A 25,885-nucleotide genomic window follows, 5' to 3' on the forward strand; every position below is an offset into this window, starting at 1 on the left:
GCGCTTAAATTTTCATAACGTTCTTGCAACGTGTGATACATTTCTCACGAGACACGCCAGCGGCAAGTTGGCGTAACGTTATGCATTATGAAAGAAGTGCGACGGTTATGTATTTCTGTGTGTAGACCTAGCTGCAAGCCGTCCAGTGAACATGAGTACACGAGAAACTATGTAACAACCTAGTACACACCAAAACTGTACCCACAACACTACCGTAATCCCAACCGCATAACGCTGACATACGTAAGTTCACGTTTTCGTATTTGTTTAGTAATAGTCGCTCACACAGTTGCAAATGACATGATTTATGTTGAGAAAAACGGCAACAGAAAAACACAGAAAATATGCCCCAAACACCAACAAGAATCTTAAAACCACGCTGTAATGTATAATAAATAAGCTATTATGAGTGTACCCACAGAACACAATATTTAAAAAGAAACAGTAAATATTTATAACGTTTTACACCGTTTTATGGCTGTGCTATTTTCTGCATGTATTACATTGATGGCGATATTTGTCTCTGAAAGTAACATGGGCAATGAATAAATAAATAAATGAACAACAAAAATATTTTGCATCAAGGCGGACCGACAATGCCCACATTGTTGTTCATATCTCGATACTACAGTTGGTGTGAGAAGTGTCCGCAGAAGGAGGAGGACTGGGTTTGAGTGCCGGCCTGACACACAGTTTCCATCTGCCAGCAAGATTCAGGTTTCAGATTGGTGTGAAATAACTCTATTTCTGTTATCATTACAATTGTTGTAGTTATTTGTCTTTGTCATTGTTAGTTCGAAGACAGGTTTGATGCTGCTCTCCATGCTACAGTATCCTGTGCGAGCCCCTGCACTTCCAAAACACTACTGCAGCCTGCATTCATCTGAACCTGTTTCCTGTACTCATTACTCGGTGTCCCTCTACAAGTTTTTCTCCCCACACTACTTCTCCATTACCAAACGGACGATTCGCTGACGTCCCAGGAGGTGTTCTGTCAACTGATCCCTTCTTTCAGTCAACTTGTGGCATATTTTTTACTGTCTCTAATTCGATTCAGTATCTTCTCATTAATTAAACCATCTAATCACCTATTCTTCAGCAGTTTGCCCTAGCACTACGTCTCAGTACCTCATATTCTCCTCTTGTGTCAGCTGCTTAACATCCATGTTTCACTCCATACAAGACTACACTCGTAACAAGTACCTTAAGAAATTACAGCGTAAAGGTTAAATTTATGTTAAACAGCAAAACAATTACTCTCTTCCAGAGATGTTTTCCAAGCCCTAGCCAGTCTGTATTTTATGTCCTGTCTACTTCGGCTGCAAACAATTATGTGGCTGCCTGAATAGGACAACTCATCTACTGCTTTAGAGTCTTCCTTCCTAATCTAATTACCCTTTAGAATGTGACAGATCAACGTTTCAGCAATCTTATTAGCTCGCTTAGTAAGATATGGATATGTTGAGATGTGTTTCACTGCTTAATACACACATAAAAAAATAGATTGCATCACCTCGGTTCCGAGAGTTCCGGAACCTGTACAGAAAATTGGAATAGATATCAATATAAACATCATTTTCCGCCCTTTTTAGTGGTCAAGAAAACCACACGTTGCACGTTGTTCCACCATACAGCGAGACCTTCAGAGGTGATGGTCCAGATGCTGTACACACTGGTACCTCTAATACCCAGTAGCACGTCCTCTGGCATTGATACATGCTTGTATTCGTCGTGGCGTGCTATCCACAAGTCCTTCAAGGCACTGTTGGTCCAGATTGTCTCACTCCTCAACGGCGAATCGGCGTAGATCCCTCAGATTGGTTGGCGGGTCACATACCGCGCTGCACGGTGTCGTGGTTCCAAAGATGGACTTCGCCACGGACGTCGGGAGTGAAGTTGCGCATTATGCAGCCGATTGCGCACAGTTTCAGTTGTAACAGGACGTCCTGTGGCTGCACGAAAAGCGTTATTCTACATAGTGGCGTTGCTGTAAGGGTTTCTCCGAGCCATAATCCGTAGGCAGCGGTTATCCAATGAAGTAGTAGTAGCCCTTGGGCCGCCTGAGCGAGGCATGTGGTTTGCAGTTCCTGTCTCTCTGTATCTCCTCCATGTCCGAACAACATCGCTTTGGTTCACTCCAAGAAGCCTGGACACTTCTCCTGTTCAGAGTCCTTCCTGGCACAAAGTAACAACGCGGACGCGATCGAACCGCGGTATTGACCGTCTAGGCATGGTTGAACTACAGACAACACCAGCCGTGTACCTCCTTCCTGGTGGAATGACTGCAACTGTCGGATCCCTTCCGTCTAATAAGCGCTGTTCATGCACGGTTGTTTACGTCTTTGGGCGGATTTAGTGACATCTCTGAACAGTCGAAGGGACTGTAACTGTGATTCAATATCCACAATCAACGTCTATCTTCAGCAGTTCTGGGAACTGGGGTGATGCAAAACTTTTTTTCATGTGTGTATGACGGAGACATTACCATATTTGACAGAAAATGAAACTAAGTAAATGAATTATCGTTCGATGATCGACAGAGCACGAAAATAATATCACAACGGAAACATTTTCCCAATGTTGTGCAGATGTTACGAATTTAATCACAACCCATCATATCTCAGCATAAGAACATGAATCCTAGTCCGTGATTATGTAAATAGTAGTTGCAGAACATCAGGAACGTTTTCCTTTATGATATTAAAATGGCATTATATGCAAATGAGGAACTAAGATTGGAAATTTGTGTTTGTAGAAAGAAAGTAATCCACCGATTATGGTACTCCATTTATGAGTGAAATTAACAACGAACAAAGTGTGCTTGAAGTCGCCAACTACAAAGTTATTTCCCACCTGATGCTTATCATACAGGGTTTAAGTGTTGGCTAAAAGTGTATAAAACGCAGAGCTTCTGGAAAGCATGAACTAATCCCATCAGACGAAATGCTATGCCTCCACTTAATTGAGCACAGAGGTCGCTTTGGAGGGCTGGATGCCGTGCTGCAGGGGAGGAACCAGGCGGTCACGTGACGCTCCACTGTTGACGTCAGTGGTGACGGTGAGGTGACAATCGCGGTGTGTACGTGCCAGTCGCTCGCGTGGGATCAGGCGGTCACCTGCGTCGACGTGGAGATGTCGAGAATTGGTAGAAAGGAATTTTTGCGTTTCGACATGTCCACGACCACGCCACTAGTAAACTTAGACGATTTGTTGGTCTATCAATGTGGACTGTCCAAGTATCTGCAACGAATAGTGAACCACTCGTAGTGATGTGAGGCACTGGCGTAAAAAGATCCTAGCCGACAGGGCTGTTGACGAGTGTCACTCCAAGTGACTGGCGATTGCCAATGCCTGGCAAAGCAGCTCCATCTGAACCAGCTGCCTAGCAATTGTTCGGAAGGCGGCTGCATAGACTCGACATTTGGAGTCAGCGGCCGTCGCTCACACAGACACACACACAGCTGCGCGTCTTGAGTGGGCCAAACGACACAGAGACGGACAGTGGCTGGGCGGAGGTGCGTCACACGAGTCGCGCGATTTCGCCTCTTCTGAAATTATGGAGGTGGCGATGGGACCGACGGCCTATAGAGGATGCAGTTCAAGCCACTGGTGGTTCCATGGTGTCATAGGGGTGTTCTGTCGCCGTGACTTGGATTCAGTCACCAACGTTATATTTCAACATTGTCGGTGACGAAGTGTTGCCCTATTCTCTGGACACTTGCGTTGTAGAAGATGACACACACAGTCGTGTTCCCAGGGTTGCGTGCATACACTACCGGTTTCACGAACACTCCGGCGCCCTACAGCACCTCGAGGCGACCACTAGACAACCCGGTCTCAGAGCCGCAGACGTTGTACGGTACTGTCTGGAACAGCGGCTGAGACGTGGCAGCCGACATCCACACACACTGGTAGCTCTGCGGGATCTGATGCAGCAGTGGGAGGCCTCGGGCAGATGCTGCATATCTGAAGAAACTTTCGGAACTCTCTTCCCCGCCGAGTTGACGAAGTCTTCGAGGCTAGAGGCGGTAATACCGTGATGCCATTTCATGATCCTTGAAGCAAAAGTTGGCTTGAATGTGACTGTCTTACTATAAGTTAATGATGTATGGAAAGAATGGGAATCATGCACCAGCTAGTTGTACTTCACAAGTTTATTCGAATCCTTACCTAGGTTTAAGCAGATATAAACCTTTCTTCCTTGGAAGAAGTAGTAATATCTGTAAACTTATTGTGTGAAAAGAGAAAACAGGTCATAAAGCTCAGTCAACACTAAGATGACCCATATAAATGCTAAGGTACAGTAAAGCAAGGTAAAAGTGTGAATAAACATCTGACGTGCCACTGGTTGGCTGTTCGATTCCTATGGCTTCCATAATTTTACTGTTGCTGACTGCTGCCATGTTAGAGATTTTAATTACGTATATATAGCAAATGTTGTTGAGTATTACTGTATTCTGGTGGTGCAGGGTGTTGGCTCTATAATTGCTTCTTTCGAAAAGTAATTAATTTAGCCACTTGCAGTGTTTATTGTTCACTTTTGAACTAATTTACAACTAACAACGATATCGAGCTACAGCTGTTGTCATCTCAAACGACGCTGTACTTTTATTGATTTTTGATAATACGGTTGGGAAATAGGAATATAAATTCAATTTTAGTAAGGCAAGCAGTCTGGATGAAAAGCTTTTATTGTTAGTTACCGCTTTCAGTCTTTGACTGTCATCATCAGATGATTTACTCTCTGCTGTAGCGATATGCGGAGACAGCGAGCGGAGAGAGACGTATGCCACGAGGCACTTTCCATTGACTGCTCGGTGGAAAGTGTCAACAGAAGAGGCGGCGGCAGAAGGTATTAGCGCGCTTCCTCTTTGGGTCTCACAAATGTGCCCTTATTGACAGATAGTTAGTATAGCAAAATAGGAAAAGTAGGTGACAGCATTGAGAATAAATTTAAGGAAAGAATTAGTTGTACGGTTAGTAGTAATGGCGTCGAGTGGTCTACATACCTCGGTACACAGCGGGAGTCGATACAGTCGTCAGCGAGCCGGCAGTCGACCTCCTCGATGAGTTCCACGGATTCGTCCCACGTGAGGCGGCGGAGCTGCGCCAGGGCGCCGGCGCACCCCCCTCCCTCCTCCGCTCCACCTGCTGGCGGCGGCGGCAGTCCGGAGTCCCTGAGGCGGTCTGCCAGGCGCTGCGCAGCTGACCACCCGGGGGACGGCTGCTCCAGTCTCTCGCACGTTGTGAACGCCGGTGACAAAACTGCAAAACGTTCTTCAGTCACCTCGAGGTCTGCACTCTGACTCACGAGCTTCCCTGGGCTACTCATATGCACATCAGTACTAGCAGCTACTGAAAGTGAAACACTAAGAGAGCTGCAGCCAACGATAATCGACGCGGCGTGAGGTGTGCTGCACACTTTTACAAGCAAAAGGTCAACAAGTCAGCTGACTGTCAGCACGGCGGCCACTGCTGCGGCTCCCCTTCACGAGGAAGCGGCAAGAGCTGCGCCGAGAGTACAACACTGGACACTGTGCCGTCATTCCGTATGAGCCGAGGTTCTGACTGCAGCATCGGTGTGGACGATCCGTGCATCGAGGCCCTGAGCAGAGCGGAGAATGCCACGTTGCACTCTCGCCCATCTCACGGGGAGCCACTCGGTATACAATACGTAATTGGTTACACTGATCGCAGCTGTTACGTTTCTGAGTCCTTGAGACAGCTCGCTTGCGATATTTTCGACATCCTTTCAACAAAATAATTTAATGTCGCATGTCAGCCATGCTGTTCTGCCCCAGTTTGACAGAGTTAGCACCGCTACCACAGCAACGTGTGATGTACCGGGCTAGGCGCAGACAGTAATATTTAAGTGAAAATCACACTTATCGTTAACTGGTTTGATTGGCGAGATTGGGAATAAGACTTATGAACCCGTGCTCATAGATCTTTGCAGAACGCCAGAGCAAATACAGTTTCACGTTGGTGTCAGAGCTGGCAGTGCGGGGCTGGAGAGGAGACTCCAGGCTGGCCGAGAGGCAACTGGGCTGCAGGCGGCAGGGCGCTCCGGACTGGAGCGGCAGCCGGTGGGAGCCTTTCCTGGTGACTTCAGATCTCCAGTCCAGGCTGGGCCGTGAATGACGACCCCAGGCATTCTGTACTCTCATCTCCTGGAGCGCCGCACACTTTGCCTGTCTCATCACAGTCTACCTGCCAAGTACTGCGTCACAGTCAAGTAACTGCAGCCAGAAAAGCTGGAATTCCCAATGATGTAATCGGTATACCATTCTCCTCTCGCTTTAATCTCTGGGATCCGCCTCTGAGCTGTATTTTCCTCTTAGCTGTAGCCGTGTTTAGCCAGGGTATCTCGTTAGGTAAGCAGCAGAGGCGCTGCCATTCGTTGTTCTGTACACTTCCGAGGCAGTAGTTGCACTTCTGTCCCTTTGTACTTGTGTGGGAACGTTCAGCGCTTAGGAGCAGGGAGAAAACAAATGTAATAGCTAAGTACTCATCAAATGTTGAGATCATTTTAGAAATAATCGAACTTAAATTGTCGACCGATATGCAAGTGCGGTTGACATACGGTTCCTCGCCACAGATAAAGCAGCAATGAAGGCACTGAGTGGCAGAGAGTGGCTTTGCACTAAAAAGCGCTGATCTGTTCTCACCTGCAAGAAAGTTTACGGCAGAATCTCTGGAGACACAAAAGATATTCTGCCTGCTCATCCCCTCTGGCGAGAGCGACTCACGTCTTTTTAAGGAAATGCGTGAAAACACCAGCTATGAGTCAGACTGCAAAATTGAGAAATAAAGAAGAAAGCGTAATGTCTCTGTAAAGAAAGAGCCCACGTGGCTACACACGTCATATCCACTTCGCGAAAGAGAGTCCAGCTGAGGGAACATCGGCGGTGAGGTAATATCGCCAGCAAGCATTCTAAAAGTTTCCTATCTGCCCAGTGAGACTGCTAATTCAGATAACGTGTCTCGCAATCGGTGTGGCTACCGGCCTGTAAACATACAAACAGTCTCTTCTGATGTGACTGTGGGCAGCTGCTACTGTTAACCGAAAAATCGGGATGCCATTGCGGTGTGTCTATTGTAATTAACCACTGTGAACGATCGAGTAATGCACACCTGATATCAATGAACGTAATTGACTCGTACAGAGGGAAGTCCACGCTGCTGGCACAACACGGAGACCTCCGCCTCGTCGTGTCTGAGGGCCGACTGACTCACTTGGCGCTCTCCGTAACCTGCAATGTATTCTCGCGAGAGCCTGTCCCCGTCAACTGTGCAGCGATACTTGAAGCTTCCCGTACTGGAATAATGCCACAGTTACGGCCAATGACTGAGGGACTTTCCCTGACAATCACCGTGACGAAAGGAAACTACTCCTATTGTGATTAAGCGAAACTGTGTTTACGGCCGACTGGCGCACCTCCTCCACGTACTCCCCGACCTGTGTGTCTGGCTGCAGGCAGGCCGGCCTCCCACGCAGCGGGCCACGGCCCCCACCCCCGCACTGGGCGACTCGCGCCACGGGCCGCTCGCGTTCTCCGGCCGTGGGAACACACTCCAGCCACAGCCTGGAATCTCTATAAGTCTGGAAACTCTATAAGCCCCAGAAAACAGCTGGTTGTATGTAATGAAACAATCGTCCTTCGATTCTGCCTCGTATGTTATCATTGTTTCTGCATCTTTAGTTTTTATTGTGTGATATTTTAACTTGTTCAAATAGCAAGTGTATGTCTGAAAGCATTACCCGGGGACTGATGAGGTTCACTTTCTCTTCGGAACCTCCGTGCGGAAGTTGATGATCGTTCCTTCAGCAGAGAGGAGCGAGGGCAATGGTCGCTAGAAATACACTGGCGGAAAAGAAAATCTCAGCACAAAATAAAAATTACTGTAGAGGATTGAGATTGCGGGGGTATATCTCCCTAGGTGACACACCTTATAGCTTAGAAGAGAACTATGAAGTACAAAAGCCGCTGCCTCAGCTCGAAGTAAAGCAAAGGTGGAAAAGCCGAAGTAAGGCATCCTGCAGCTCTTTTAATGTAAATGTTTGTAAAAGTAACATTTCGATTTCCTGGTCAACTCCTACCAATAACCCATTTTATTTTCCGTGTTTGCTGTAAGCTACGGGTAAAGACACAAGCCGGACATGCACTTGCATGTCAGATGTGACAGCGTTCGGCGCCCCACATGTTGCCCACGATGCTAACACAACACTGGCTGATGATGGCAACAGGGGGAGGGACTGGAGCTGTCAAATGATGTCGACAGCACGAGGCTACGGAGCGTGGCTGAACTGCTTAGTCGACGAGTAACTCACGACAGTGCTACAGTGCTAGTGCTGTTGTTACAAAGCAGAGCAATGGCGCCGATAAACAAAGCAAACATTGCGTTATATCTTCACTAACAGTAGCCAAAGTCGAGATTTGATCAGAAAGGAAGTCAAGAAATTTCGTTGAGTGAGAAAGAAGTGGCGGATGAGTCAGCGGAATGCGTGGTGTTGTGCGAACAGTGTACAAGAGGAGTGCAGTGATGGCGATACGTGCACGGCACTAGAAAGTTGTACTGAAACAGGTGTGCTGTAGTTCATCGTCGTTGTCGGACAGAGGGCCGCAGCTCCCGTTTCCAGTCAAACGTAGTGAAGGACAGTCGTTGTCCAAGGACTTGGAAAATCGCAGACAGCATAGCAAAAGAACAATTACGAACAAATTTTGAACAAGTCAGCTGAAATATGACCGTTAGTGTGTAAGGAAAACTACTGACATTCAACGGAGGACAAGGCGCACTTATCACAAAAACTGGTGTTTGCGCAGTTCAAGGATGCTCGACATACATTATAGAGATTTAAAGATAAGTAGTAGATGCTTGCATGGCGACAAACAGTGCTACAGAAGTGTGAGAGGTGAGATAATGAAATTTCGAAGAAAGTGTCAACTCTACGATGCACAGCAAACTACAGGATCGACCGAAATATTTGTAGATGAGATAAGCAAATTTACCCCGTCGTTGAGTAAGGAACTTGTTTTCAACTGCAGCCAATCGGCATTTGAAGAGGAAACGTACATGAAAGGGACCCTGGAAATTAGAGGTACCAAGACAGATCAATCAAGATCATCTACTATCAATTCGCATTCGTATACAGTTATGCCGACTGATTAACCAGATGGTAAAATGGCTGGAACGCTATTTATTGCTCTGCGTCCTTTGATTCTTTCTCGTGTGTGTAATTTTGGCAGGGGCCGTAGGGAATATTTACGTCACAGAAGACAAGAGTGGGAGAACAGACGTAAGAGAACTACAGCTATTGTATGATCACTGCTTTTGGCCAATAGCTCGTCAGAAAATAGGTGTTTTTTCTTGATTACTAGGCTGTGCATAGATATCATACTCCTAAAGAACAAGCTACCGCTCCTGGAAAGTGTGTGACATAGCAGTTCGTACCACCTGGAACCACCAGATGAATAGTACCTCCAGATATCTGTCTTTTCAGTGTGTATGAAACATATTATAACACTATCTGCACCAACGCCTTAAAGGACATCCAGTTTTACGATAAGCTCCACGACAGGCTGTTTCGCATTCGGTTGCATGCCATCACTTTCCTTCAGTTCTCGTCACCCTGTTACACCAGTGTCATTTGTATACGTATTCCTTAAGAGTGGATACCTAGCTGAGCGTCCTCATAATAAACATAGTCCTTCACTGTCAGGCAGAAAACGTATAATTTTCAATAACAGCATATGTAAGCCAAGCCGCCTGTGAGTGTTTGATAAGTGGACTGTGCATAACGTCTTATCAATACGTACAGCAGGAAAGAGCACTTACAGGGATGGTGACAGTAGCACCGCTGTAGCACATATTCACCGGCACTGAGCTCGGAGCTTTTGTCCATGTGCCTGCAGACGCACTCCAGCACCGAGTAGGTCCCGTTTGCTGCAAGCAGAGCTGCCACTGTGGCAATTACGCCCGCCGGCTGCATTGTCCGCTGTCGACACTGGGGAGCAAACAGAAGCAGTGCGCGCCGCAGGGAGCGCGCGCTCAATATGACGGCGGGCGCAGCGGAAGTCTGCCGCAGGACGGCCAAACCACGGGAAGCGTGACGCTTCTCATCCGGATGACCGCCGTATTCCTGTCTGCCTGGTGAGAGCTCGCGAAAGTCGTCGAGTAAAACAAAAGTGGTATCTGCCCTTCCCCAAGGAAGTGTTGTAGTCATTGTGCTGTTCCTAATCTATAAAAACAATTTAGGAGGCAATCTGAGCAGCCATTGTTTGCAGATGATGCTGTCTTTTACCATCTAGTAAAGTCATCAGAAGATCAAAGCAATAGCAAAATGATTTATAGAGTGTACCGGTGCAGTGCGTAAAGTGGCACTTGATTCTAAATAATGAAAAGTGTTACGTCATCCACAGGAGAACTAGAAGGAACTCGTTAAATTTCTTTTACTCGATGAGTCACACAAATTGAAAGGGTGCCGTTTAAGCTAAATGCCAAGGTATTACAATTAGGGCCAACTTAAATAGGAACGATCAAATAGAAAATCTTGTAGGGAAACTGTGTTTTGTTTGCAGAACACATAGACAAAGCGACAAGCGCACTAAAGAGACTTTCACTTAGTGATGCTACAAGAACCCTCCGCCACACACCGCCGGGTGTCACGCGGAGTACTGGTGTAGATGCAGATGTACATCTACAACTCCACACAAGTCGCAATATGGTGCATGGTGGAAGTTGCCTTGCACCATCACTAGTCATTTTCTTCCCTGTTACGCTCGTAAATACAGAGAGGGAAAAGCGACTCTCTTTATGCCTCCATCACCATCAGTTATTTGCTATATTAGCAGGTCCCTTGCCTCTCCATTTTCTGCGATCCATTGCCTCCTTCTTACGGCTGCTGCATGTTGTACCGTCCATTACGTCATCCAGTATCTGAAATCTCCTCCTTCCTCGCTTCGTTTTCCCTTCTACATAACCTTCTACACATGTTTTTATCAGTCCGTCATTCTTTATTAATATATGCCCAATCCAATTTCATTTTCTTCTCTTTATTACATCTAGCAACTGTCTTTTCCCTCCCACTCATCTCAATACCTCTTCATTTATTACTCTGTCCATCCAACTTATTCTTTCCATACTCCGCCACGTCCACATCTCAGAAGCCTCCAGCCTTTCTCGGTCTTTATTCCTCAAAACCCATGTTTCACGCCATACAGAAGAGCACTCCATACAAAACAATTGATCTTTTCCTCAGTTCTCTGTCCACACTGCTGCAGAAAACTCTCCTTTTCTTATAAAATGCCTCTTTTACTACTGCTATCCTTGTTTTCATTTCTGTGGTGCACTTCCAGTCGGTGTCTATCCTTCTTCCAAGATACTTAAAATTTAGCACCTGTTCTAATATTTCTCCATTCAGCATAACTTTTATTTCTTTATTTTCTCCTAGTGCCAATACTTTTGTTTTCTTTGTGTTAATTTTCATTCCATAATGGCGTCAATGCTGTCCATTAAATCCTGTAATTGTTTTTCCCCTGTGGCTAGAAGGACCATGTCATCAGCAAACCTCAAACACCCTACTCTTCTTCAATTTCTACTCCTTTGTCATCTAATTTGCGTTGGGCAATCATATTTTCCAAGTAGAGATTGAAAACGTTAGGTGATAGACAGCATCCTTGTCTTACTCCTCTTCCTAGTCCGATCCAGTTTCTACTTTCTCCTCTCACTTTAACTGAGGCTTTTTGATTAAGATATAATGAATCTTCTGGTTTTACAGTCCACTCTCTTTTCTCTCATTACAGTCGCCAGCTTGCCCCAAGCCACACTGTCAAATGCCTTTTCTAGATCGGTGAAGCACATTTAGAGGTCTCTTCCTTTTTCAATAAACCTTTCTCCCAAGAGTCGTAGGAGCCCCACTGCATCTCTGGTGTCCGTATTCCGTCTAAAGCCAAACTGCTCCTCGCCAAGATTCTCCTCCATTAATTTTTAAAGTCGGTTATTAATTATTCTTAACATCATTTTGGCTGCATGTGAAATGAGGCTGATTGTCCCGTGCTCACTCCATTTCTTGATTCCTTGTTTTTTTTTCGGTAATGGAATCATTAGTTTTGTCAGAAAGTCCTCAGGCTATTCACCACTGTCACATATTTTATTCATAACCTCAATATTTCCCTTATTTCATCTTGTTTCAAGCATTTTAATATTTCTCCCGGCATTTGTACCTACTGCTTTACCGTTTTTCATTGCACTCATGCCAGACGTCACTTCTTCCATTATGATGGCTGGGCCTTCATTTCTGGTCATCATTTACACTGTTGAGTAATTCAAGTTCCACAGTTTCTGGTTTGCGATCTGTGTCATATAGCTCTTTTAGATATTCTTCCCATCGCTGGAGGACATCGTCACGATCTTTGTACACTACCTCTTCGTCTTTACTCAAAATTTCCATAGTAGCACTTCCTGCTCTGTTTTAATCCCATGTCATAGTCTTTACTCTGTTGTACAGTAAGTCGTATCTTCCCTTCCTGTCCAGTTCTTCGATTGCATTACATTCCTCTTAACCATTTTTTCCTAGCCCGCTCTGTTTCTCTTTGCAGTTCATTATTTAACCTTCGGTACATCTTTCTTGCACCTTCAGTGTTCTTGTTTTTAAATTTTCTTCTCTCCTCCACATTCGAAATCATTTCTTGTGTGACCTATCGTTTCTTTTCCCTTTTCCCTTTTACATATCCTATATTTTGCTGTCCTGCTTTGATGACTTCTTCTTTCAGCATATTCCAGTACTCGTTGACATTATCAGGTGGTTCTTTGTCTCTTAATGTGTTTAGAAACTCAAGTGACAGCATTTCTGTAATTTGTTCTTTGTTGGATCTTATCTTCTCTAGATCCCACTTCTTCGCCATGACTCCACAGACACCCAAATTTCTCTGTTAGTGCTCCTTAAGCGAAATGGACGTTGACGCCAGTGAAATCGTTCTGCAGTCAGCTTCTAATGTCGGTTCTCTAAATTTCCTCTATAATTTTCCTAGAAATAATATCGTGTTCGCTACAGGGGTTCCTATTTTCGTTCACAAACCACCTCCATAACACTAGCATGTTGTTCGATCCTGGAGGTAACAACTCTGGCTGCACAGTTAAATTGCTTCGACGTCTTGCCTTAATAAGACCTTGTGCGGATCCAAAACACTCAAACAGTGCTCAAGAACAGATTGTACTAGTGTCCTATATTCTGTCTTCTACAAATGAACCGTTCTTTCCTAAAATTCTCCAACCCGAAGTCGAGCATTCACCTTCTCCGCTGCACCCTTACATGCTCATTTCATTTCACATTGCTTTGCAACGTCACAACTAAGTATTTCATGGACGTGAATGTCAAGCAGCGCGCTGCTAATTCTGTATTCGAATATTTCTACATTTGGATCTAACTATAATTCATCTTACCAACCAGAAATTTTGCATAAGTCATCTTGTACCATCCTACAGTCACTCAACACTTAGACGTCCCTGTACACTACAGCATCATCAGCTCATTCTGTCTGTGAGATTACGTTCTGCCGCACTCCTGGCGATACCTTTGTCTCTCATGAACACTCGCTGTCGAGTGCAAAGTAAGGGGTTCTGCTATTATGAAATTTGCGTTCCACTCCCATATCTAGAAACCTTTTCTGCGTTCATCCGTTAAGAGACTGCACGAGCGAAATCGCTCCCTCAGGATCTGTCAGTACTTTTCTTCCGGTGTCATATTACAGCAGATACATATCCGTATGTCGCCTTCCCGTCCACTCACCCTTCCCTCCCCACTCCAATCCCCCTACATTCCCCTCCCTGACACTGTTCTCGCCCAATAAAGATCATTTAAGTTCTGTATAAAGTAGTGAAAGGAACATCACAAAGTGCAGTCAGCAGGGGTGGGCCGAAAAACCAAACGTACTCGATAATACCTATGTATTACACCAGGCCAATGAACTCCAGCTGGAAAGCAGCAACAACCCACAGAGTATCGTCCAGATTTATCAGACCTGCAGTCTTTCAACTATTTCACACAGAGATCAAAAGTTCCTCAAGTCGGCAAGTCTCAGTTAAGTTGCAGAAGCGTACTGCTTTTCACCAACACATATACTGTGACTGTTAGTCTATCTAAAAGCGTCAGTGTAGGTCTAGAAATAGAAAACTTTCGACGTGTTTTTGGCATCACAGGACTATCTGTGCAGCATGAGGGAGTATACAAAGAAGTAGATGACAACAAAGTGTGGTGCATTACAATCACCAACTGACTTTAAAATGTATGGGAGGAGGGTTTCAACAGTGCTTATCTACAGGGAAGCTATGACTGAATCAACTTCAGGGGATATGCGCATTTAAATAAAACATTCGAGTGTGGGGAATTTGGATGATTTATACTGCATTTTAGCGACTGCTACAGACAGACTGAGGTACTGGTAGTTGAATGTAAGAGGAGCAGTGTATAAATGCATTTATTCTCGCTGTACCAGGAGAGCCTATTACTATCGAGTTCAGTGAAGTAGAATTCAGGGGTGGTATGTCTACTAATACATATGTTGAGGCACTTGCTGGACAGAATACTGTACAAGCTGAATTTTTTAGACTCATATGAAGCAATGTGTGGGAAAACATTGCTCTACACAATGAGTATAAAACGTACATATGTGAATAGAGAAAATACAGAATAAATTGTTCTTCCTGCCTCACTGCGTACCAATCCTCACCATTCAAGTGCATATAAATGTACCATGAGCCAGTGTTTACTCGGAAGTCTCCAGCACTGTGCGCGAGACGGCTCTGTGGCGCTCGTGTCGGCCGGGCAGTGCCGTGGCGAGCTGCCGCCGCGGGCCCCACGTGGCCACTGGCTGGGTGGGGAGCCGCCAGCCCGCCTCCAGAGGAGACCTGCAGAGGCGGGGCCGCAGCCAGCAGCCAGCAGCCAGCTCCCCACCCAGCCAGCCAGCCACGGCCTCCACAGCAGTGCTGGCGCCGCAGCTGGTGAGGGCAGCCAGAGGGGTGGCACGCCACAGAGAGTGGCCGGCAGCAGTCAGCCCTTTGATGTTAATGCTGAATTACGTGTAGTTACTCTAACTCAGCGGCAGTGTTTTGCGAAGCTGCTGTGACTGTACATAATTTTTTTAGTTCCTATTGTTTTACCTTGAAGTTTATTTTGTGCTTTGAAGAAAAGACATGTGTAATGGAGCACACTGTAAATAACTAGCCACATCTACAATATTGATTTAAGGAAATACTCCTTTTTCATCATTTACATCTGGCTAGTCATTTGTAGTCATTAGGTTCTTTTCTATGAAATAACAATGATATAACTAAACAATAAGAAATGGTTATTTAGTTACGAATCTTTTTTGTAAAAAAATGATCGATGTGTATTTTTTAATATATTCATTTTCTATACCATTTAAACCAGCCAGTGTGGCCGAGCGGTTCTGGCGCTTCAGTCTGAAACCGCGCGACCGCTATGGTCGCAGTTTCGAATCCAGGCTCTTGCATGGATGTGTGTGATGTCCTTAGGTTAGTTAGGTTTAGGTAGTTCTAAGTTCTAGGGGACTGACGTCCTCAGATGTTAAGTCCCATAGTGCTCAGAGCGATTTGAACCATTTATACCATTTAATCACATATATAATTTCACATTTAATTCCATATACATTTTTAAATTAATAAACTATCTGCTTTTTCCGTTTAATTATGTGCCATATTTGCATTTAATTCCATGTACAAATTAAAAACTAATAATAAGCACTCTGTTTTCCCAGTCAACCACTTTCTCTTTTCTAATTGGTTTTTGCCTTTACATAATGTGCGTAGGTGAAAAAAGATCCACACATATACACATGCACACATGTAGGCACTGAAGAGTAAAAGAAATTGGTTCATGTGGCACAGACTTGACTAATGTCTGAATTAGTGCTGGAGGGAGCTGACACCATCAATCCTGCAGGACTGTCCGTAAATCCGTAAGAGAACCAGAGGGTGGACATCTCTTCTGAACAGCACGTTACAAGGCGTCCAAGATATGCTCAATAATGCTCATGTCTGGGGAGTTTGGTGGCTAGCGGAAGTTTTTAAATTCAAAAGTAAGTTCGTAGAGTCACTCTGTAATAATTCTGGACATGTGGGTTGCCGCATTGCCCCACTGGAATTGCCCAAATCAGTCGGACATTACAATGGACATGATTGGATGCAGATGATGAAACAGGATGCTTATGTACGTGTCACCTATCAGAATTGTATATAGACATATCAGGAGTCCCATGTCACTGCAACTGAAGACGCTCCACACCATTCCTGAGCCTCCAGCCCCTCGAACGGTCGGTCCCCTGCTGATATGTATTCATGAGGTTGTCTCCATACCCTTAAATAGTCTTGTTTGAGGCACAGGTCAATGTCCTAATGGATTATCAGAGGTAAATTATATAACTTTTGGCACCAAAGGTAGCTCCATGTTTATGTCTCGTTTATAATCGATCTCTACAAATTGGCCATGGAAAATCGCGGAGGTAGTTGTAATCAAGGAAGTCCGATAAATCTACTTGCTTCCTCGATGTTCTGTAAAAAGCCTTTGAAAAGCTGGGTGGCGCCAGAAGTCGTCTCACCGGCTTCTGAGCGGTACAAACTACTAGCAGCTCGCTTTCCGTGCAGGGAAGGCCACTAAGAATGCCGCAAATGCAGTACAACAACTTGTCTGTGCAGCGGCGTGAAAACACGTAGTTGGCGGCCGAGTGGGTGCCTCAGAGGCTGACGGCAGCTGACGGTGGCGGCCGGCGCTGTCCTCTCAGGCAGTTGGGGCTGAGCGCTCACTGCCGAGGTAGCCGCCACGGCTGCGGCATCGTGCTAAGCGTCCTGGAAAACCGGCACGAGTGACTCCAGCAAAGGCTGCACTTTCTTTCTTTTCAGAGCCTGCATTTGCACAGCCAGGGTCCGCCACCTGATAACTTTCTGCGGACCTCGGTGCTCCACTCAGTGCACTCGCCCGATGCCCCCGCCTCACCGCGGTGTCTGGCTGCGCAGCTGACGTCACGGGCAGCGCTGCCCGTGCACTGCCGCGTGGAGGTCTTTTGCCATTTTTTGTGTAACATACAGCTGTAATCACTTCTCGAAATTATAATACAAGAAATTTACAAATCGAAAATTATAAAATTTTTTACTTTTGACAAGAGAAAAAAAGCAAAGTAGGAATGATTGGTAGTTGTGGCCTCAACAACGCTGCTGAGGAACGCGGTCTCAGATCGTGTCCTCGAGCCCGACCTCCCTGGGCGGCGCCTCCCATTATTAGTTTACCACATGAGATATTTCACGCCTCGAATGTCACGAAACCAGTCATCTCTCGCATAACTGTTCTAATGTCTAAATGTAGTTCAAGGAAGGACAGAAAAGACGATAGAAAGAAGCGCAGAATGTGGCAAGGTATCCAGAATTATTTACTGTGCAAGGTCAGCTTGATGGTATTACTTACAGTAATTACCATCCACCAATTTACCCATTGCTCACAAGCCACACTGGAGAACGTGGTTCATGTTCTCCAGTTGGACTGATCACACAGCAATACACAAACTTTGCCACAGCCAACAACTCCCACTTGTTCTACAGGGTGTAAATAAACCAAAGAGTGTGGCTGAGGCTAAGGTTCAAAGATGTTGCATTTGGACGGAGTTTATTTTTGGTCAACAGTAGCATTCTAGAAAACTGCGCACTGATGACGCTGAAAATAAAGAGCGTGTCAAAAAGGACATTGTAGCTTTGGAAATACATAAATATATTGAGATAACTTACAGAGTCGATTGACGTGTTATTTTGTAGTAAAGAACCTCAAATTTCTTATAAAAGTGTCATTTCGTTTCGATGCGAATACCAATTATGATGTGGGACACATCCCACTGGTAGTCAACTTCCCCTTCCCACATTCCTTGCGGAAAATCGGGTGAAAGTTGAGCAACAGCAGCGTAGATTAAATTTTTCAGGTCGGCCGAATTCGTTGCTACGGGAGGAACATACGCACGGTCTTTAATAAAACCACCGAACAGTTATTGCAGAGTTCGTTTCATGGAACCAGAACACACAGCGGGCACGCTCCACACCAGTGAAAGCAGCCATCTTAACTCTGCACAACGCTGGCGTTCCTGGTGGTGGAATGGGGCACTGATGGACTGAAGTACATGGAGGTTGTTTGCTGCATAATCATACACCTAACGATTCTATAAGTTATCTCAATACATTTCTATATCATTCTAAAATTGCAAATTCCTTTTTGATTCGCCCTGTACATCTCGATTTGGATTACATTCATTATAATTAAAGTCACATCTATTGGATTACCTGGCACAGAGAGAGTCTTGTAGAAGACTCTCTATAGCTTTAAATGATGAAGTCTTCTAATTCGAAAACTTTACTTGCCGAAATCGCAATTGATCGTACAGTGATGACTAGTTTCGGCAAATTTGAACTGCCATTTTCTAATTATTCTTCCTTAAAACATATTTATTATAACCTAGACGTCTGAGCTTGTAACCCCACACCGTGTATGAGTTGCAAACCATTGTCGCCACATCAGTAGTAGAGCTAGAACAAGCCTACAGGGCTTCCACGGACATTTCTGTGTGAAGTTATCTATCATAACTACAAGTTACTCGTGATTTAATGTCTATGGCGAGCGTAGACTAGAGGTGGAAGATGGACGCTGGTGATCTCATAGTATAGGATTATTGTCTGCAAATTTTGCCGCTCATGGTTGCTAATACACTGCCAGATAAAAAATGGTGCTTTTGGAAGTTAATAGGTCACTCAAGATTTATTGTTGCAACACTGCATATGGAGTACATGAAGTGGTAACACATACAGACGAATAGCACACACGCTTGGACGAACCAGGCATCGACCCAACCTGAGACATCCATATTAGCAAGTGGCGTAGCCACCACAGGCAGCAACACAGGCACTGACTCTGTGGTCCAGTGGGTCGTACAGGTGGCGAATACAGCCCTGGGATACGTGGTGTCACGTCGTTGTGTAAGAGTCCTCGCCTGACACGTCGCACCTGTCACTTGTCGTCCCATCATACCCCACACCTGCTGGACTGGAGAGGAGTCTAGAGATCGTGCCAGCCAGGGAAGTTGCCACACGTCTTACAGGGCACATTGAGCTCGATGAGCAGTATGTGGGCGAGCATTATCCTCTTGGAACAACACACCATCTTCCTGTTACAAGAAAAGCAAAAGAGCAGGTTAAACAACATTCTGCATGTCCTCTCCACGAACGGCACAGTAAGGCCAGTGTGTACACTCTTTGAGGTAGCACTCACCAGCTCTCCTTCGTATGCACAAACGACCGTCACTTGGATGCAGGCAGTATCTGCTGGCGTCGCTGAAGACCACGGCGCACCATTCCTTCTTCCAGGTGAACGAAGCCCTGGCGGCACCAGTCGATGCTGTGGTGTGGGTGGGAGAGGAGGTAGAAGTGTGGGTGCCCATAGTGTCATTGCTAATAGGTGGTTCACAACAGTTTGTGTTGTGGTGTCTGGTCTCACGAGCTCTGTTACCTGTGCTGTGGTAGATGTACGAACTGTCGCCGCTGTCCCTGGAAATACACAGGGTACGTCTCGGCTGTAAAGAAACGTGAAAACTTGACGTAAAAATCATACAAGAAAAGCGTACAACAGAAGAATACTTTTGTAGCTACTTACTGATCAAACATGAGAATTGCATCCTTCTACTGTACCCCACACCTTCAAACCTGGGAATTGACTTGTCTCATGTTCCAGAGCTGGTATTTTCTATGAACGGCCCCTGTGAACATCAAATGAATGACTGCTGTCGAATAATGTTCACAGAAATTTGTTGCCAAAGCATTCGTCTGCCGCATTCTATAAACAAGTTGTGTAGTTAGTCACTCAGGAAATCGTGAACAGTTCCAATGCAACACAGTGACCAGAGAATTCTGATTTGCAAATACGACGTCATAAGATGTAGATTCTTCTATGATATTTCTGCAGCTGTGGTCCAGGGATAGTTCCACATCGAGCGCCAGCTGGGAGGATCGCCATTTTACTGCCTCACCACAGTACGCACATACCTGGACAGCTTTGCCTCGGTGTTTTCGTGTCCTCGAGTGTAGCACATCGTCTTGGCCACAAGATAACAACAGTTTACCTTGGTTTCTTAGAGTGATGTGAAGGGGTATACGATGTGAACGCTAGTACACTCAATACCCTTCGCAGAGTTACAGTAGGATCTGTTCAGTGGAGATGGTAGTAAAATACAACACTCCTTTCCATCTACAGTTTTGTGTGAACCGCAATCATACTACATATAATGAGGATATAGCGACGTGCTTTCTCATCACCTAAAGTGACCACCTCTGATCTAATTGCTAGTGGAGGATATTTGGGTTGAAGTCCTATTGGGAACAGCGTCGAAATTGGCGTTAGCTGATCTCGTTTCTACTGCCCACGAGATTGTTGCCACGTCTTGGCCAGGTGGAATGGAGCAACAGATGAATGCGCATCTACCTGCTCCTGACTTTTCAGTTTGATCTTCGTTGCAGAGTCGTGAAACTGTTGTTAGCTGACTGGCTGTGTCCGCAGTGCAACACAAGAGATGTCGTATACAGGACAGACAGGAGTTGGGTACATCTACTCCTCACACAGCGCTCCCTGAAGTGAGTCTGTTGGTTGTTATATACTGTAGTGCTGACTCCTGCTCTACTGGTAGGATCGATGGTGCGAAAAAGGAAGTTGAGATAGCTGGTGTGAGTGCTAGCATCTTCCAGAAACATACAGGTATGGGGAAGTCGTTGGGATTTCTGGTGTTGCAATGATTAAACAACAGAAAAACTGAGACGCCTCTAAATTTGTCTGATCCGTTTAAGTCACTCTTTCCTACGACCTCTTACTGGCATTCTCCTGTTACTCCCATTAAGCCGATTGGTGGCCAGGATGTCCTCCCTCTTTATCCAGATGTGATGCCTGACTCCTCTCATGTGTGCCGATCAGAACTGCAAGACAGAGCCTCTGGTTCAAATTGTTTTTCGGGTAATCTGGCTAATGTTCAAGAACAACCTACGTACCTGACAGCAGTCGCTCTATTGCCTCGTAATCGCTATAAGCAACGCATCTTCCTTGAGCGGGTGGCAACTTGTAAAAGGTAGAAAATGGGTCCTGGCGCGAAACTAGCTATCAAGTGAATAAAAAAGTGAAATATTCCACAGTGGCTGGTTTTTCGTTGTACAGATATTTTGTTTCAGCCAGCATGTTGCTAAAAACTTCCGTGACTTCGAGACAACGTTGATTTAACAGTACTCGCTCCTAATGACTTATCTTGTCATAATATTATTAACCAAAGAAAATGAAAAGTAAGAGTTGTATCGAGTGGAAGGACGGACACAACCTCATGAATCCATGGACTCTGCATATCAGCAGGGGCTGTTCAAGATGATGGATGCTCTGTAATGGTGTGCGGCATGTGCAGTTGGAGTGATATTGGACCTCTGATACGTCGAGATACGACTCTGAGAGGCGACATGTATGTAAGCATCCTGTCTGGTCACCTGCATCCACTCATGTCCATTGTGCATTCTGACGAACTTGGGAAATTCCAGCAGGACAATGCGACACCCCACACGTCCACAGAGTGGCTCTAGGAACACTCTTCTGAGTTTAAACACTTCCACTCGCCCCAAGCTCCCAGACATGAACATTATTGAGCATATCTGGTATGCCTTTCAACGTGTTGTTCAGAAGAGATCGCCAGCCCCTCGTACTATTACGGATTTATGGACAGCCCTGGACGATTCATTGTGTTATTTCCCCCAGAACTCATTCAGACATTAGTCGTTTTGCAGCGCTTCTGCGAGCTCACGGGGACACTACACGATATTAGGACTGTGTACCTGTTTCTTTGGTTCTTCAGTGTAGAACGTAACAATTCAGAAATTTAATGCGGATGATACAGAAATACACGACGTTTCAATGTATAGCTATGCTGATATTGAACGACAGGAAGAACCTGAACCTGAATGTGGATGTTCAAGGAGTGTACGCCGACCTACATATGAAGAATCGATCACCATAATAAAATAAAGGAAATCAGAGGTCGCACGGAAATATATAAGCGATGTTTTTTCCACGCGCTATACTTGGTTGAAATAACAGAGAATTGTGAAGGTGGTTCCATGAACCCTCTGACAGGCATTTAAATTGGATTTGCAGAGTATCTATGTAAATGTAGATGTAGATGTAGACTTCTGCTGCAGCACCTGGAGACCTGGTCAAGTCGGCATGACAGCGGGTGTGGAGCAAAATCAGAAGGAGTGCTAGGACTGAGCATACGCAGAAGTAACAGAGGTGGTTGTGGAATTCAAACCGCAGTGTTTGGAAGAAGGACGAAGTTGTTTTCGTGAAATTCTCAAAAAAATGGTTCAAGTGGCTCGCAGCACTATGGGACAACATCTGAGGTCATCAGTCCCCTAGACTGAGAACTATTTAAACATAACCAACTTCAGGACATCACACACATCCATGCCCGAGACAGGATTCGATCCTGCAACCGTAGCAGCACCGCGGTTCGGGACTGAAGCGGCTAGAATAGCTCGGCCACAGCGGCTGGCGTGAAATTCAATTAGGTAAATTTACAGAAAAGGAATTCGAGGCAAAATGTGCTATATTTACGTTGAAACTATTGCACGTCTCAAGTAGGAACCTCGAGAACGAAGTAAGAGAGATTAATGTGCGTACAATGGTATCTATTCTGTCACACACACTCGCTAAATATGGCAAAGAAACAGTAGATACATTCGTTAAGGTTGTTACCAAGTACCATTAACCATGCTGTATTATTCATTGATCAATCATCAGTGATTGTTTGCTTAATGGTTCCTCTAAAACATGATACTCAAAAGTGAGATTGCGTGTCATTGCCAGGGGAGCTGATGGACATCGGAACAACTTGTGCCACTTATCGCAGAAAGCGACGGAAAGGCCGGTGTTCTTGTGGAACATCGTCTCCTACTCACCCAGCAGAGGCAGGACAACACTCTGGACACCTGCAGAGTTCAGTAATTCCTCAGACACAGGAGGATCGTTTCATGTTTAAGTTCCCCAAGCCACGCGGCTGAGAACGTATCTGATTTGTCACTTCCGAGGGAACTGATTACGTTTTCGAGAGTGACCCTGCGCTAAAAGGGTATAGATGTCTTGTCCTGGTGAAAGATCACCCCCAAAAGTAGCACAGGAGTACAGCTTGGAGGAATCCAGCACAGTTTAGTTTTCCCTCACAGAACAAAATGGGTTATTTTAAGTTACAGTTGGCCACAAAGGATATTTATAAAGGGATCCTTTAACCTGTAACACAGGATATGAGGAACATCGGCGCTAGAGCAGCTGTGTGATTCAGGAAGTTAATCAGTAAAAGCTGTCCTGCTGCAACAACACATCCCAGTAAAGTTGTCCGAAAGGCAGTAGACCAGGCTTGTTGTATCTAGCAAATTCTCGACCAAACACCACTGGTTATCTTGGCTTATTATTCTGTCCAGCATGAAACGCCAATAAATCAGCATGACTGCGACAGGTGAGCTGAGTAACACCCTGCAGAGGAGATCCGTGTAACACAATAACTGAGTAGATGGGTGTCGTTCTGAGCAAAGGTTAAATCAGCTGGTTCTGTAGGAACAGGTCTGGTGTATACTGCTCTCATAAGGTGCCGTGAACAGGCCTCAGGGGCTACTTTCGGCCACAACTGAACACGACATGCAACCTGGGTTAGCCCTTAGATGTCACAACCAGGTTTGCTGAGATACTTCAGCGCGACTGGAGCTGTGAGTGAGGCGCATTGTCGTGCTGGTAGATACCAGTGTTGCAGGGTCAGTGCAGGCTAACGCTTCTTATGTTCTCCACAGTTCAGCGTCTCCTTAACAAACACCAGGCTTCGTTTCAACCCTATGTTTTCGCACAGCATGATATATCTGGTCTTGCATGTCTTCATGGTGGGACATAATGTGTATCACATCAACTGTATCACTGTAACACAGCATGGAAGGTGAGGTAATGCTGATAATGTACCAACGGCAGCAGAGCAGGCTGGATGCTCCTGCTGACTTCCGTTTTACCTCCACAACCACCACATGTGATCTGCTGTAAACTCGTAATATTCACTCTCACCTTTAAAGTTATCTTTCACATCAGACTCTATAACGTTTCCACGTAAAACATACTTTATAACTGTGCAACTACAATTTTATTTATGTATATACAGGCACTGATTACGTGTGTGAGCTCTGAATAGTAATAGAATAGGGACAATTATGATATATTTTGTATTTGTAAAGGATTAAGTAGTGGATTTCCGAAATAATATCTGTGTCGGCGAGTTCTGAAACCGCCACAGAAAAGAATTAATAAAGAAAAACTCAAAGATTTCATGACAATCAGCCATTTTATAAGTAGTAGTGTAAGAATAATATTGTCGTTGTCGTCTTCTTGGAGTCACATAGAGAGGAGGAATCTGTGACGCTATGTTTAACACGTAGCTAGCTTTCATTTGTCAAGTTTGTAAGCAGGACGCTATTGGGCGCTGAGTATAAAGAATGGTGTGTGAACTTGTTATTCGAGTTTTAAATATAGTTGTGTAATAAGAATTCGTATGGTACTATTAGAAAGCTTGCCTGGTATTTTACACATCTATTTGCGACACTTTCAGCTTTTTAAGTCGTGTCTGCGGTGCAGAGCTGAGACACGGCGGAGCGAGCCGCCGCCGCGGCAGATTCAGATCTGATAGTAAGGGCAATCATACGGCAATAAGCGGTCAGGCGAAAAGTGCATTTAAAATTATTTCTCACAGCAGTTCGAGATCGGAGTACAAAGCAGCAGATTTTACGTTCTGTTTCACAGGCGGACGCGGGCTGCTAATATTGTAAGCTTTAACAGTATCAAAGTTAAAATACTTTCATGTTTCAAAAGGAAACCTTGCTAAGCAAAAATTATGGGCTCGTAAAAGTTATAGAGAAATCATTTTCCGGTTATCAATGATAGTCTTACGCTCTAGTGTTAGCCATGGCACTGATTAATAATTAATGTTGACGAAAAATCCACTGCAAGGTTTGAGGTTCTTTAAGCATTCCGTACGGTAACTTCATTATTTTTGACAACAGAAATAATTTCAGAACATTTTTACGATAACTGTAGGAGAGGTGGATATGTTGTGCCGTCTACTGAGTTACAGTAACAAAACTGTTCATTTAATAAGAAGCCAGTTCCAGTATAATAATAATTAATCTCATTTGTTCGCAACATACAATTAACCAAAGTAAACCACTGTACTGAAAAAATAATTGGAGCGCGAAAACTCATGCAATGAATTTTGGCAATAATATCCCACATACTAGGAAAAGTACGGCAACTAACAGATCTGAGCCTGGGGTAGGGGGAGACACAGTAATACGGTGTGACCTCCAGAACTCGAAACTGGGGGAGGAAATCGACATAAAACTGCAGTCTCCGTATGTCCATCTGTCAGTCACTCGACATGAATTTCCAGCTGTTCCATCTCACTTCGTCCACGAGCCGCGAGTTACCGTCATTCCATTCCAGTCTGGGCATCATACGTGAAATGCAAGCAACAGGCAGGAGCAAATAAAATTGTCGCGGACGAATGGATACGATTGGAGGTAAATGCGACGCAGACACCACGTATGTGCCGGCCACGTGATCCAGACCAGTGCAGAGCGCAGGGCCAGCTGTGTCAGTGCGAGTGGAGCAGTGCAAAGGAGACGACGGTACTCACAGAGGAGCAGCGGGTGTCCGTTGTGGAAAGTAACGTCACAAAAAGGCATTGGAATGGTGTGGTTACTTGTTTGTCGAGAAGTTTCATGGTCTCAG

This window comes from Schistocerca americana, chromosome 11 (genome assembly GCF_021461395.2).
Source record: "Schistocerca americana isolate TAMUIC-IGC-003095 chromosome 11, iqSchAmer2.1, whole genome shotgun sequence".
NCBI lineage: Eukaryota > Metazoa > Arthropoda > Insecta > Orthoptera > Acrididae > Schistocerca > Schistocerca americana.